This window comes from Solanum stenotomum, chromosome 4 (assembly GCF_019186545.1).
Source record: "Solanum stenotomum isolate F172 chromosome 4, ASM1918654v1, whole genome shotgun sequence".
NCBI classification, from domain to species: Eukaryota; Viridiplantae; Streptophyta; class Magnoliopsida; order Solanales; family Solanaceae; genus Solanum; species Solanum stenotomum.
In genome coordinates this window covers 15,151,559-15,163,709 of record NC_064285.1, presented here as the reverse complement: position 1 = coordinate 15,163,709, position 12,151 = coordinate 15,151,559, and the positions used below count along the sequence as shown (strand labels likewise).

Genomic DNA, 12,151 nt, shown 5'->3' with positions numbered 1-12,151 from the left:
CCCCCCCCCTCCCCTTCCGCGACCCCGTCAAATATTTTTTTTTAAAAATTGTTTTGAAAAAAAAATTCCTGGGTCAGGAGTTAGGTCCTGGGTCTAAAGTCTGGGTCAAATCTCAAGGTCGGATTTTGGAACGGTTATCGGGGTCTTGTCCTAGTTTCGGTGTCGAGGTCGGGTCCTAGATCAATTATCGGGGTTGATTTTGGATAAGAAATTATGTTCCTAAAGAGTATTTTTTAGTCTCAAGTCAAAAATAAAAGATATTTTCTGAAAAATATTTTTCATTCACCAACCAAACATTAAAAAATATTTTCTACTTGCCAACGTAACATGAGAAAATAAGTTAGAAATCCAATTGTTTTCCAAGAAAACATTTTCCTTCATACAAAACACACCCTTAGGCTTTATTTATAGACGAAGTGATCGCTCAGAACTTACAATTCAATATTGAATGAAATCCTTTAGAGTAATTGATATGTGTGTAAGGATACATTTACTAGTGGTAAGAGTTTTTTGGTGTGATACAAAAAGTATAATAATTCAGGTATAAAATGTAAGACTATTTTAGTTTGTGTATGATTTGAGTTATTATGTTGTCCTGAAATTATTTATTACATCATTTATATTTTAGTGATGAGATAAATTATCTTATATATATATGATGAAATAATTTATCCCAAAATAACTTATTCTGAAATAATTAATTCCAAAACAACTTGTTCCCAATCGCTTTTAAGCTACTTCAACTATGCCTCTATATTCTCACTGAGTAATTTAGTTAGCAAGTAGGTTGTAGAAACTAAATAGTATTCCAACTAACTAAAAGGATTGCATTGAAATAAGTTCAAAGGGATGAACAAAATTTGTTAATAGAAATCTATTTCTTTTTCCATATATATTTTTAAATAATAAGTAAAAGTTTTGGTGGTACGAGAAAAGGCAGTATTGACATTATTTTTTATGGAAAGGAGCCTACAATATTCTTTAACTATTGGGAATGGTACAGAATTAGCCTCTATCCACTTATTGGCTCTCAAATATCTTTATCATCCACCTATTGGCTCCCAAATACCAATCATCTACCTTTGGGTTCAATATTGACCATTTTTATAGTGGATTATCATTTAAATAATTTTTTAAAATATGTGGCGACCATCTATTGGTTACAATTTAATTTCTTAAATTAATTTATAAACTCATTCATTACGAATTATATCCGATCCAAATTGACCACACTCGACTCAACTTAACTATATCTGACCCAAATTGACTACACTCGACTCAAGTTAACTATATCCGACCCAAATTAACTACACCCATCCCAAATTACATTTACCCCATCGATTAAACCAAATACACCCTTCATTTCCGACATTTTACTTCCTCTTCCAACCTTACTTCCCCAATATAATGCCTACAATCTTGAAAAACACTACCTAAATATACTCATGTATCACCATAAAAAATCATGAGTGTTTTGGTGTTTTTTTTTATGGTGATGATACATGTGTGTATATTTAGGTAGTTATTTTTGAGAATGTAGGTGAATATGTTAGGAAAGAAGGTTGAAAGATGAAGTGAATTGTTGGGAGTGAAGGGTGTAATTGTTTTAATCAGTGGGCTAAATGTAATTTGAGGTGGGTGTAGTTAATCTAGACCGGTGTAGTTAATTTGAGTCAGGTATATTAGTAATGGATGAGTTTGTAAATGAATTTAATTAGTTAAATTGTATCCAATAGATAGTCGGTATGTATTTAAAAAAATTATTTAAATTGTTTAAATGATAGTCCACTATAAAAAGGGTCAATATTGGACTCAAAGATGGATGACAATGATATTTGGGATCCAATCGATATATGATAGGGGTTTTCGGGAGCCAATAAGTGGACAAAGAATATTTTAGGTTCTTTTTCTGTTTTTTTTACAGCCCAATATTTTATCTCTTGGGGACGCTATTTGAGTTGTTGTGATTTTTATGTTACCACCTATTGCAAAAAAATTTCCTTTTCCTATAAGTAAAAGTTTTGGTGGTAGGACAAAAGGGCAGTATTGGCATTTTACGAATAATTATTCAACATATATATATTGTAAAGTCATTTTTTTAGTTTTGAGCTTCCTCTACTTGCTTTTTCCCTCTTTCTCTAATAATTATTCAACATATATAAAGTTCTTTTTATTTTCTGGTGGGTTCCTCTTTCTCTTTTTTTGCTTAATTTTTCATTACGAATGAAAATCTTTGCCCATTTTGTTTGAATGAAAATTGCACTTTGTTTATCTGTAATTGTGTGATATGTTGTTTCCCTATTCTTTTTGAATAATGTCTTTCTAGAATTCTTACATGCATGTTACTAATTTTTGTAATTGAATGAATTTTATATCAATTTAAAGTGGATTATGCACATAAGGTGCTTGGTATTTTGTCTGTAAGAGCTGAAATTTAACTTATATATTTGTTGTGTTTTGTTTAGTCATGATTATGTATTGTTTTCCAGATGAAATGAAAATTCCATTCCATTTGATTTAGTTAATCGCATATATCCATTATTAACTTGTAGAATAATCTTTTTTGGACAGGAGAATTCATAAAGATATGCAATTGTTCAGTATCATTTTGAAATAACAAGTCGAAGGTCGTCAACATAGGTACCTTTTGTTTCATAATTGTAGAAAATTATTATTTAGTTACTCATGTTAATGTTCTATGTTCAAATATTATTTACAATTGTGTTAATACAGTTTGATGGTTATCAAAATAAAATGTAAAATTTGTTTACATATAAAGAGCTCTTTAGATAATGAACATATGCAAATCCTCATATATAGTTTAATGAACAATTTGCTATTTTCGTCATCATATATTACTAAAAGTGGGAAGCTCCAAAGTACAAAGTTGGATTACCAATTTACCCCTAAACTATATAAAAATATTATAAATTATGTATATTAATTATTAATCCAACTCAAAAGTTAAATTTTTATTTATCAATTTTGAGTTATGTCTCTTCAATGGCTCAATCCCATTTTCCAGCACCATATTTTCTGTTTTCAAAATATTTAGTTAGTTTTCCGTATTAAATTAAATATTTTCTGTTTTCAAAGCATTTAGTTAGTTTTCCGTATTAAATTAAATATTTTCAGTTTTCTAATCATTTAACTAATTGAATGGTATAACTAATGCATAGACTCTTCAGTTTTGGAATATGAATAGTTATTTTCATTTTCTATATATACATTGTAAATTAATTATCATTTTTTACTTCTTATCTTTTTTATAGTTTTCTCTTGTATATGCTTAGCCTTTGTGTATGCTAATTACTCATTTTTATTTAGTTTTCTTTGCTTCAGATCTTATCTTGCAATTGTGAACTCTTCCCTTCTCCATCGCATCATCAGGTACATAAGAGATATGATAGTCATATCATTAGAATTATGCTTAGTCATGAAGAAGATAAACATACATTAGGCCAATTCACTAGGAATCTTTTTAGTTGTTAAGATGTGTCTCATTAGGAAATATAGAGAACTTGTATTGTTTGAGATCCATAAATTAGTAGTAAATACTAGAATGAAATGGGTCCAAATAGAGTGAAATGAATAGTGAGAATGCATATGCCGACTCTAAGAAGCTTGTAATTGAGGTATGATTGTAATGGGATTAAAAAGAGTAATAGAAGTAGATGGATCGTTGTAGCCGATAACTAACTGCTAACAAACTGATATACAAACATTATGAGTTTTGTCATCTATACTATATTGTTAAATGCTATAGGGTTCGACCAAATGATAGCAGAAGCTTTCACTAGAAAACAAAGTAAAGCTTAATGTTGACCAAACAACATGATCTAAACTTACGTGTTTGGGTCCAGTAATCTCAAATTGGGCTTTGGACTGTCATCACATTTATACATAGCATATGCATAATCATAAACAAGGATTGTGCCATTGTCTTTAGAAAATTGCACCACTTTAGTCAGCTGCACCCCTGATGCGCTGCCAAGTCAGATGGATTATTTCAACCATTTGTATTAAGTTCTAGCTTGTTTGTGAATATGAATTGATTATGTTATATTTCGTAATACTCTTATATTTAAACAAATTTAGTTAATATTCTCATATAAAATTTACATGAAGGATTCATAATCTTGAATCAAACAAAGAAAGTTGTACATGCAATTATCTATTACAAATAAATATGATTTTTTCAAGTGTACCCCGTGAAATTGACAGCGATACATCATCCATCTTAAAGAAGACATGTTAATCAATATTTCTACATTATGAAATACAATTGTTATTCGGAAATAAGATCTTGATATGTATGTGGATATAATAAGGAGGAGACTATAGTTTCTTAAAAATAAGACACAATCTTTAAGATATGAAACATTTACAAACATAATCAATGTTACTTATGTTTACCTATAAACTATATGTTATTGAAATATTAAAAAAATAAGGAAAATGACACACTGAGTATAAGATATATGAGAACTATATAAGAAAAATGTTATACCAATTCAATTGACTGTTTAGCTACAAACAATTACCCTTTCCTAAATTTAGTCACTTATTACTTACATGTTTTAGCATCATTTATATCATTTAAAAAAATTATAGTACTAATTAACATGGGACACATGTGCGTCTAGAAACTAGTCCCATATTATGTCTGTGTATAGTAGTTGGATGGCTACATTTCATATGACTATTAAAGAAGGTTTATGCTTATGTGGTAGATTAAACGATGAGATTCTTCATAGGACGTTAGATAGTTATCGTTCCTTCAACTACCAAATACATGTTACAAGCATGCCACTTTTTTTAAGCTCTGGTCTAATTCCACAGTGTTCTGCCACTTTTAGATGAATTTTGGTTTTAATTTTCAATTTTAGGATCTCTTGTAGTTGCCATTGCCTAATTTTCTTCTACTTCTGTCATTCTTCTTTTTCTCTCTGTTCTTGATTTGTCTGATTCTACTTCTTTGCATAAGGAAAGTGCATGTAAGGTTTTTGAGGTTTTATCCTAAGGTTTAAGATTGAAGTTTTAACTCTCATTTCAAAGTTGGATCAGACAATTGAAAGATTAAAACGTGATGCAACTATTGTCAACAGAGAACTTCTGCACAGACTAAATTAGATTTGAATGTAGTAGGGATTGGGTTTTATATCTTTCCGTTTGACTAGACGACTTCTTTTTCTTAGGGATATGATTCAAAATTTTTATGCATGTTGGTCATTTTTTTTGTTTGATATTCGGGTTCCTCATCACCCTTTGTTTCTATGTTTGATTCAGCAAAACACACTATGATTTTCAGTTTAAGTTTTTTCTTCGCTTCTTTGGTCACATAGTTGGTAGGTAAAGAGGACAAGTACAATAGCTTGGGATAAAATTTTTCTTTGAAGTTACTAGTATGTGGAGTTTTCATCTTTTCCATATTCGTAAATGCCAAAATTCAATACCAAATTGCTATTCTCTCTCATTCAAGATCTGTATTTTATTTTATTCTCTCCAATTTCAGACCTTCGCTCTTGGGTGTGGTTTGAAGTTTCTCCGGTTCGTATTTATGCTATGCTATCCTGGAAACAGCCTCTCTACCTCTACGAGGTAGTGGCAAGGTCTGCGTACAATTTACCCTCCCCAGACCCCACCTAGTGGGATCTCACTGGGCATGTTGTTGTTGTTGTTGTATAAAGGAGTTCCGGTGAGTTTTGTTTTTTCTTACAATTATTTTTCACCTCGATCATTGTTCTGCTATCAGGTGTTCCTGAGTTATTTTAAACTCTATTTTTCTTATAACTTTGTTGATCGATCAAGTTGACTTTGTAGAGTATCAACTATCGAAATGCAGTATTTCACGTTTTTGATCTAAGGTAGCTCATTTTTTGAATTATTGTGCCTCTTATCCGTGAAAGGAGCTGAGATATATTTAGGCAAAACTTTAATTTTGTGATTCATCTTGGGGTAAAGTGACAAGGTTAGCTTTAGTATTACTCTCTAACTATTATAATCTGAGACTGGTCAATTTTTGGGTAGTCTTATTGATTTATGTTTCATATGTTTATGGTTATGATGTTGTTGTTGTATTCTTATTGCTGCTTATTTATTATTTGTGAATGTCCTAAATTCTGAAAGCGCTCTTAGCCATCTTATATTTGAAAGAAGAAGCACTGTGAATCTTTGAATCTTAGTTGATTTGCAAATATCAGCTTCGAAGGATGCTTTACATCGGATGCAGGTATAATAACTTCGGATGATTTTTCTGTTAGGGTATATACTATTAATAATGTGTTTAGACATAGTATTCTAACCATTTTCAAGATTAAATATCTAAGTGGGAGATTGTTAGGGTATATACTATTAACCATGCATTTAGATATAGTACATTATAACAATTGTGATGGTTAAAAGTCTAAGTGGGAGATTGTTGGGATATATACTATTAACCTTGTGTTAAGAAATAATATTTATTATAGAATAAATATTTGCTCAATTTTAATAGATCATATATTTGTTTATGGTGTCTGTTTACTTATATAGTAGATGATTTAGTGTGTAGAGTTTTAGCTTATACACAAAGGATTAAATCATCGGTTCTTATAAGTATAAAGTTTTTTGTTCACAATCTAGGATGGAAATTGGACATGCCATCGGTACGATTGTAGCACAAGATTATATGTAATTTATCTTGATTATGGGAACGATATAGTTCCAACTTCTTGTGCTAGTGTATTTTGTATGTATTGAACGGGATCGAGTAGAGATAGTTGTTTTAGACTGACTGACTGACAAAACATATTCTCTAAACTATTAAATGTAGTTATATTCTTAATCCTGATATAACTATTATGATCTGTATATATTAATTATCGTTTTGATTTATTAAAAGGTGAGATTCTGAGATGAGTCAATATGCCTGGTAAGTTGGATGATAATAATATATATTGGTGAAATAATAAGTTAGTTGATGGAATCCATGTCTCGTTTTAGAGATTGATTGATATGCCTTTTTGAGAAACTTATAAGTTTTCATCGTGTCAAACCTTGCAAGTGGATTTATGAATCCGACACATGAAATAAGTTAAGTAGTGCTCTAAAGGAAATTAATCATTAAGTTAAATTCGTCAGTAATTTAATTTATTGATTAGTATCTGAAATCTTAACATGGGGAATTACATAAGTGTTTAATGGGGAATTACGAAATATAAATAGAGGAGTGTAATTATGAATTTCTAGTGGAATGATTTGTAATTTATCATGGTAAGAATAATTCAAATTAATTATTTGGAATTATTTCCATAATAGAAAGCCTCAGTAGTTAATTATGTGGTCCCTCCAGTGCCCATATTTAACTAGAACTCAGAATCCTATTTCTCAAGGGAAAAGGAGTAGGCATGTATTTTCTTCTCCTTTTTGGATTGGGGAAGAAATATCTATAAATAGAGATTCTCCTAACCTAGAAAAAGATTAATTAGTTTTCTATTCATACTTGTCCATCCAAGTATTGAGAGAGTTCAGATGTGAACTTGGGATCACTGTAGAAGACCATAACTATCTTGTAGATTCACTTGAAGTTTGTCTATCTTGGGGATTCGTTTGAAGGTATCTGATGTTCACGCTTCAAGAGGTATTTATCGAATTAAATTTCAGTATGTTTATGTGATCTAGCATGATTATGTGGTCTAGCATAATCGGTATTGGTTATCTATTATTCATGTAAGCAATAAATATTCTAGTATGCTTCCGCTGTGCATATAATTTTCCAACATTTTCATAGTACCATTTATATTAGTAATATAAAATTCATATATCCAACCTAGCGATGTTAATGCTGGCTGTAGAGTTTAATGATACTTTAATTGCTTCCCATTGTGTCAATTATGAGTTTCATTAGAACATGAGTACAATCATAACAAGAAGGAACACATGGATGTACTCTAATATTGTTATTTACTGCTGGCAAGTGTACCAAAGACGATGCCGGGCAGATTTAGCTCTTCAAGCTCATGGATGACCAAGGGTATTTCTGGAATTTTGTACTTAACATTATATTGTTGTGGCCACAGAGCACTCTATCTTGGAGTTTTCTAATGTTTGATTTTTAATTTCTCTTGAGCCGACTTGCAATGCACATAAAAAATACCAGAAAAAACATCAATAGCAAAGCGATCAGGCAGCCCACAATTATGATTTCTTTCTTTTCTTTTACTTTTTATCTATCTTTTGGTTGGGCTAGAGGGGTAGAGAGAGGAGGATAGTTGGAGAAATAAGACGCCATTTTAGTTTTCTGTTATTAATTGATTGTTCTGTTATACTATAGTGAAGAGGGGGTTCAAGTTCTAATAACGAGTTCCCACATCGATAGTAATATAGATTATTTGACTCCTTATATGATTTAGGGCTATCCTCACCTCACGTGCTAGCTTTTGAATTTTAGTTAGAAACAAGGTTCTTTCTCTTATCAAATATCAAGTCACGGTTGTTGAAATTTGCTTAAGAACCAAATTGCTGGAACATAATTGATTACATTACCAGCTTCTTTTTGCAATTTTTAAGAGCATTTAGTGACAGGTCACATGGACACGCCAAAAGATAAGCTTGTGCTGAGGGGTTTAAAGTTTCATGGATACCATGGAGTGAAACAAGACATAAGGAAGCTTGGTCAGAAGTTTTCAATGGACGTTGATGCTTGGATGGATCTGCGAGCTGATGATAAATATGACTGCTTGTTAGATACTCGTAAGTTATACTGATGTATAATAGTGGGTAATGATTTCTAGTTTGTTCAAATTCGAGTTTTGAGGGTTGAGACAGAAGAATATAAAGAACTTGATTCCATAGCTTAAAAATTAAGTTTCTGAAATATCTTTGAAGTTGACAAAAGAGAACTGGGATTCTTAAAGAATTACTTCAAATAAAGTTAAACGTATTGAATCTTCTTTGCAAGCTTAATAGTTAATAGTAACACATAACTCATAAGTTTATCACATGATGTAAGATGTAACGCAGGTATATATAAGGTAAATTTTTATGTACATATATTAATTTGGCAGGCAACAGTTGATTTGACTTGGATTGACAATGTCCGGGAGGTGAAAAACTAGCAGATTTTTCACCTACAACTATTGTTATTAACACAGACAGATATCCATTAAATTTTATGAACATGATTTGAGGTTTCATCTTGATTGGGTTGGTGGAAATTGGGTCTGTCCTGGTCCGCCACATGAAAAGGTACTCCCTTTGTACCATTTTTAATTTTTTTTTTTTTGTAACCATAGTGTCCGGCCGGACGAGTAGAAATCGGTCTCTTTATATGGTCTTGGACAGTTCTTACCTCTTGAGCTAGCTTTTAGGGCTGAGTTTGGTCCACAGTCATTTTCTTTATGACGGTATCAGGGCTAGACCATGTCAATTCATGGTTTACTGGTGTTCAGTCTTGGGCGTGAGAGGGTGTTGAGTCGTACAATTGGTCTTTTTATATGATCTTGGCAAATCTTCACCTGTTGAGTTAACTTTTGAGGTTGAGTTAAGTTCAATGTCCATTTCTTTTTTTTTTTTTTTGATTTGCACCGGGTGTCCGAGTCTCTTTTGAGCCCCGACTAATCCCGGGGGTGCACAGGCCCTCGGCAAGGAGTTTCCCGCAAGTGCACCACGGTTAATTCAGGTTTTACCCAGTCCGATGGCCCTCAGAAATTGTTTGCACCTAGTGGGTTTCGAACTTGAGACCTTGAAAGGGAGCAAACCCCAAGGCTCAAGTCAATTGCCAGCAGGCCAACCCCTGAGGGTTAGTTCAATGTCCATTTCTTTATGAGTTAATATGTTTTGATTGGACCTCCCATATCACTCATAATGATCCTTATGCCCATATTGTGTCAAAAATATCTTTATTTTCCCTTTTCACTGTTTAATTAGTGCAACGATTTATTTGCTTGTCCAGTTTGTGTTTCTAGAAGAATATTACTTGCCAGTAAGATTAATTGTTAGTTCGCTCGTCGTCGATAATAATATCTAAGTTCCTAGCCTAATTATTTACCTTCTCTAAGTTCAATGGATATTTGTCTGTTTTAAGCAAAGTAAGAAATTATGTTTAGAAAACTTAAATAAAAAAATAAAAGGAAATAAAAACCATATCCAAATCCAATTGGGTTTTGATACAGAAGCAGGGGTCTAAATTATTAAAAAAACCAAATCCAATTGAGTCTGGGTTTGATACAGCAAATTTAGAAACTAATAATAAAAACTAAATCCTAATTCAATTGGGTTTGATACAGAAAACCCATAAACAACTCAAATTTGGTTTGAAAATCTATATAAACCACAACACAGCTACCAATTGGCCAAATTGAATTAAGGCTGTAAAGAAACAAAGTTGTGTTCGTTTCAATAAAATCCTTCATATTAATCAATTTTGATATCAATGGAGGACAGGCTTAGCCAATTGCCAGATGAAGTGATTGTATCAATTCTGTCTCAATTAACAATTAGAGAAGCAGTCCAAACAAGTTCCCTTTCAACTCAATGGCACTATCTCTGGATGCATGTCACACGTCTCAATTTCGACGTTTCACAGTTTATTACATGGAAGATATGTCATTATCCAAGGTTATGCAGAAAGGAAGGGATGAAGCATATCAATTTGATTAATAATGTTTTGGATTTCCACAAGGGTGGTCACTTAGAAGAATTCACTCTCTCTTTTCCTTTTCATAAGCATTTTAAGCGTGTAATAAGTAAATATCTCAACTTTGTATCATCAAAGAAAAAGGTTGAAATCTTTCAACTAGACCTATCACTCAGTAAATACGAGCATAGGCGATATACCTTTCCATTTAAGTTCATCTCAAGTCATAGATCAAATTTATCGCCATTTGTTAGTCTCAAAGTTTTGGCTTTCAATAACGTTGATGTTGATAATCGGGTGGTCAACTTTTTCATCTTCAACTGTCCCCTTCTTGAGAAACTATCTATTCATCAATCACTACTATTGACTCACCTGGAAATTGTTGGACCATCATGCTTCAACTTGAAAGATTTGGAACTATGTCATTGCATTAATTTAGATTTCATCAAGATCCATAACGTCAATCTTGTCTCTTTTAAATATATAGGATGGAAATCTGATTTGTTTCTCGAGAATGTTACTTCACTTCTTACTGTTGATTTCAAGATGACTCAAGCAGTGATATGTGAACTTGTTCATACGTTTACAACCTATTTCACTCGACTGAGGACGCTTTCACTTTTTGGTCATATGGGGATGGTAACCAATTATAAATTAATGTATTCCACAGAGCTAGAATATATAAAGAGCTTGATTTTACTCTTGTAATTTTTAATTTGTTTGATTATTCCAGGATTTTTATTTTCTTGATCATGCTTTACCAAAGTTCAACAATCTCTAAGTGCTTGTGTTGAAACTCTCAGGCATGGAAGATGTTTCTCTACTTGGTATTACTCAACTAATTGAAGCATCTCCATATTTACCAAAACTGCATATTGAGGTACGTATGAGTTTATTCTTTATGTTATTTTCATAAATACCTTTTTTGTTTTTAATATATATGACATATTAAAATAACATGGGTTCAAATAAACTAAATCCAAACTAATAATTACTAAATATTAGGAGTTTAATACTCATGTTAAAAATTTGTGTTTTCCTTGTTATATTAACCAACACCAATTTTTGTATTTATTACTCATATTTTTATCCTTTTCTTCCGTATTGTTTTAACATATGCCAATTATAATGACTATTAACCTTCACTAAAAAAAACCTTGTTCTCTTTCCTTTTATATTATGTCCAATTTTATATTTTTTTACTTAAAAATAATCAAATACTAATTTATTTATTTTTTAAAAAATGACAATTTTTTATGCCTTTAAAGCAATATAGATATAGATTATAAATCCCTTTTTTTTTTAACAATCACATGTATGTATGTATGTATGTATGTATGGATGGATGGAATAAGAAATTGTGTTCGCAATTGGTATATGTATAAATTAAACTCAATTGCAATTATGTTAGGAAAATATGTTTTCCTTGGCTTCATACTAGTTATATTTTACTTACCCTTTGTTTTTCCTTTTCAGCTTGAGTGGGCTAAATCGACGATCTCCAAAAAAAAAGTTATACGGAAAAAGTGTCCC

General features: G+C 31.4%; 1 long non-coding RNA gene across 1 annotated transcript; it reads left to right on the top strand.

Annotated features, from left to right (window-relative positions):
* The first annotated feature begins 2,163 nt into the window (after positions 1–2,163).
* LOC125863447 (uncharacterized) lies at positions 2,164–5,570 on the top strand. Its single transcript, XR_007446138.1, has 3 exons — positions 2,164–2,180; positions 2,572–2,640; positions 5,516–5,570. It is a non-coding gene; the product is annotated as an uncharacterized LOC125863447 (long non-coding RNA).
* Positions 5,571–12,151: the final 6,581 nt, after the last annotated feature.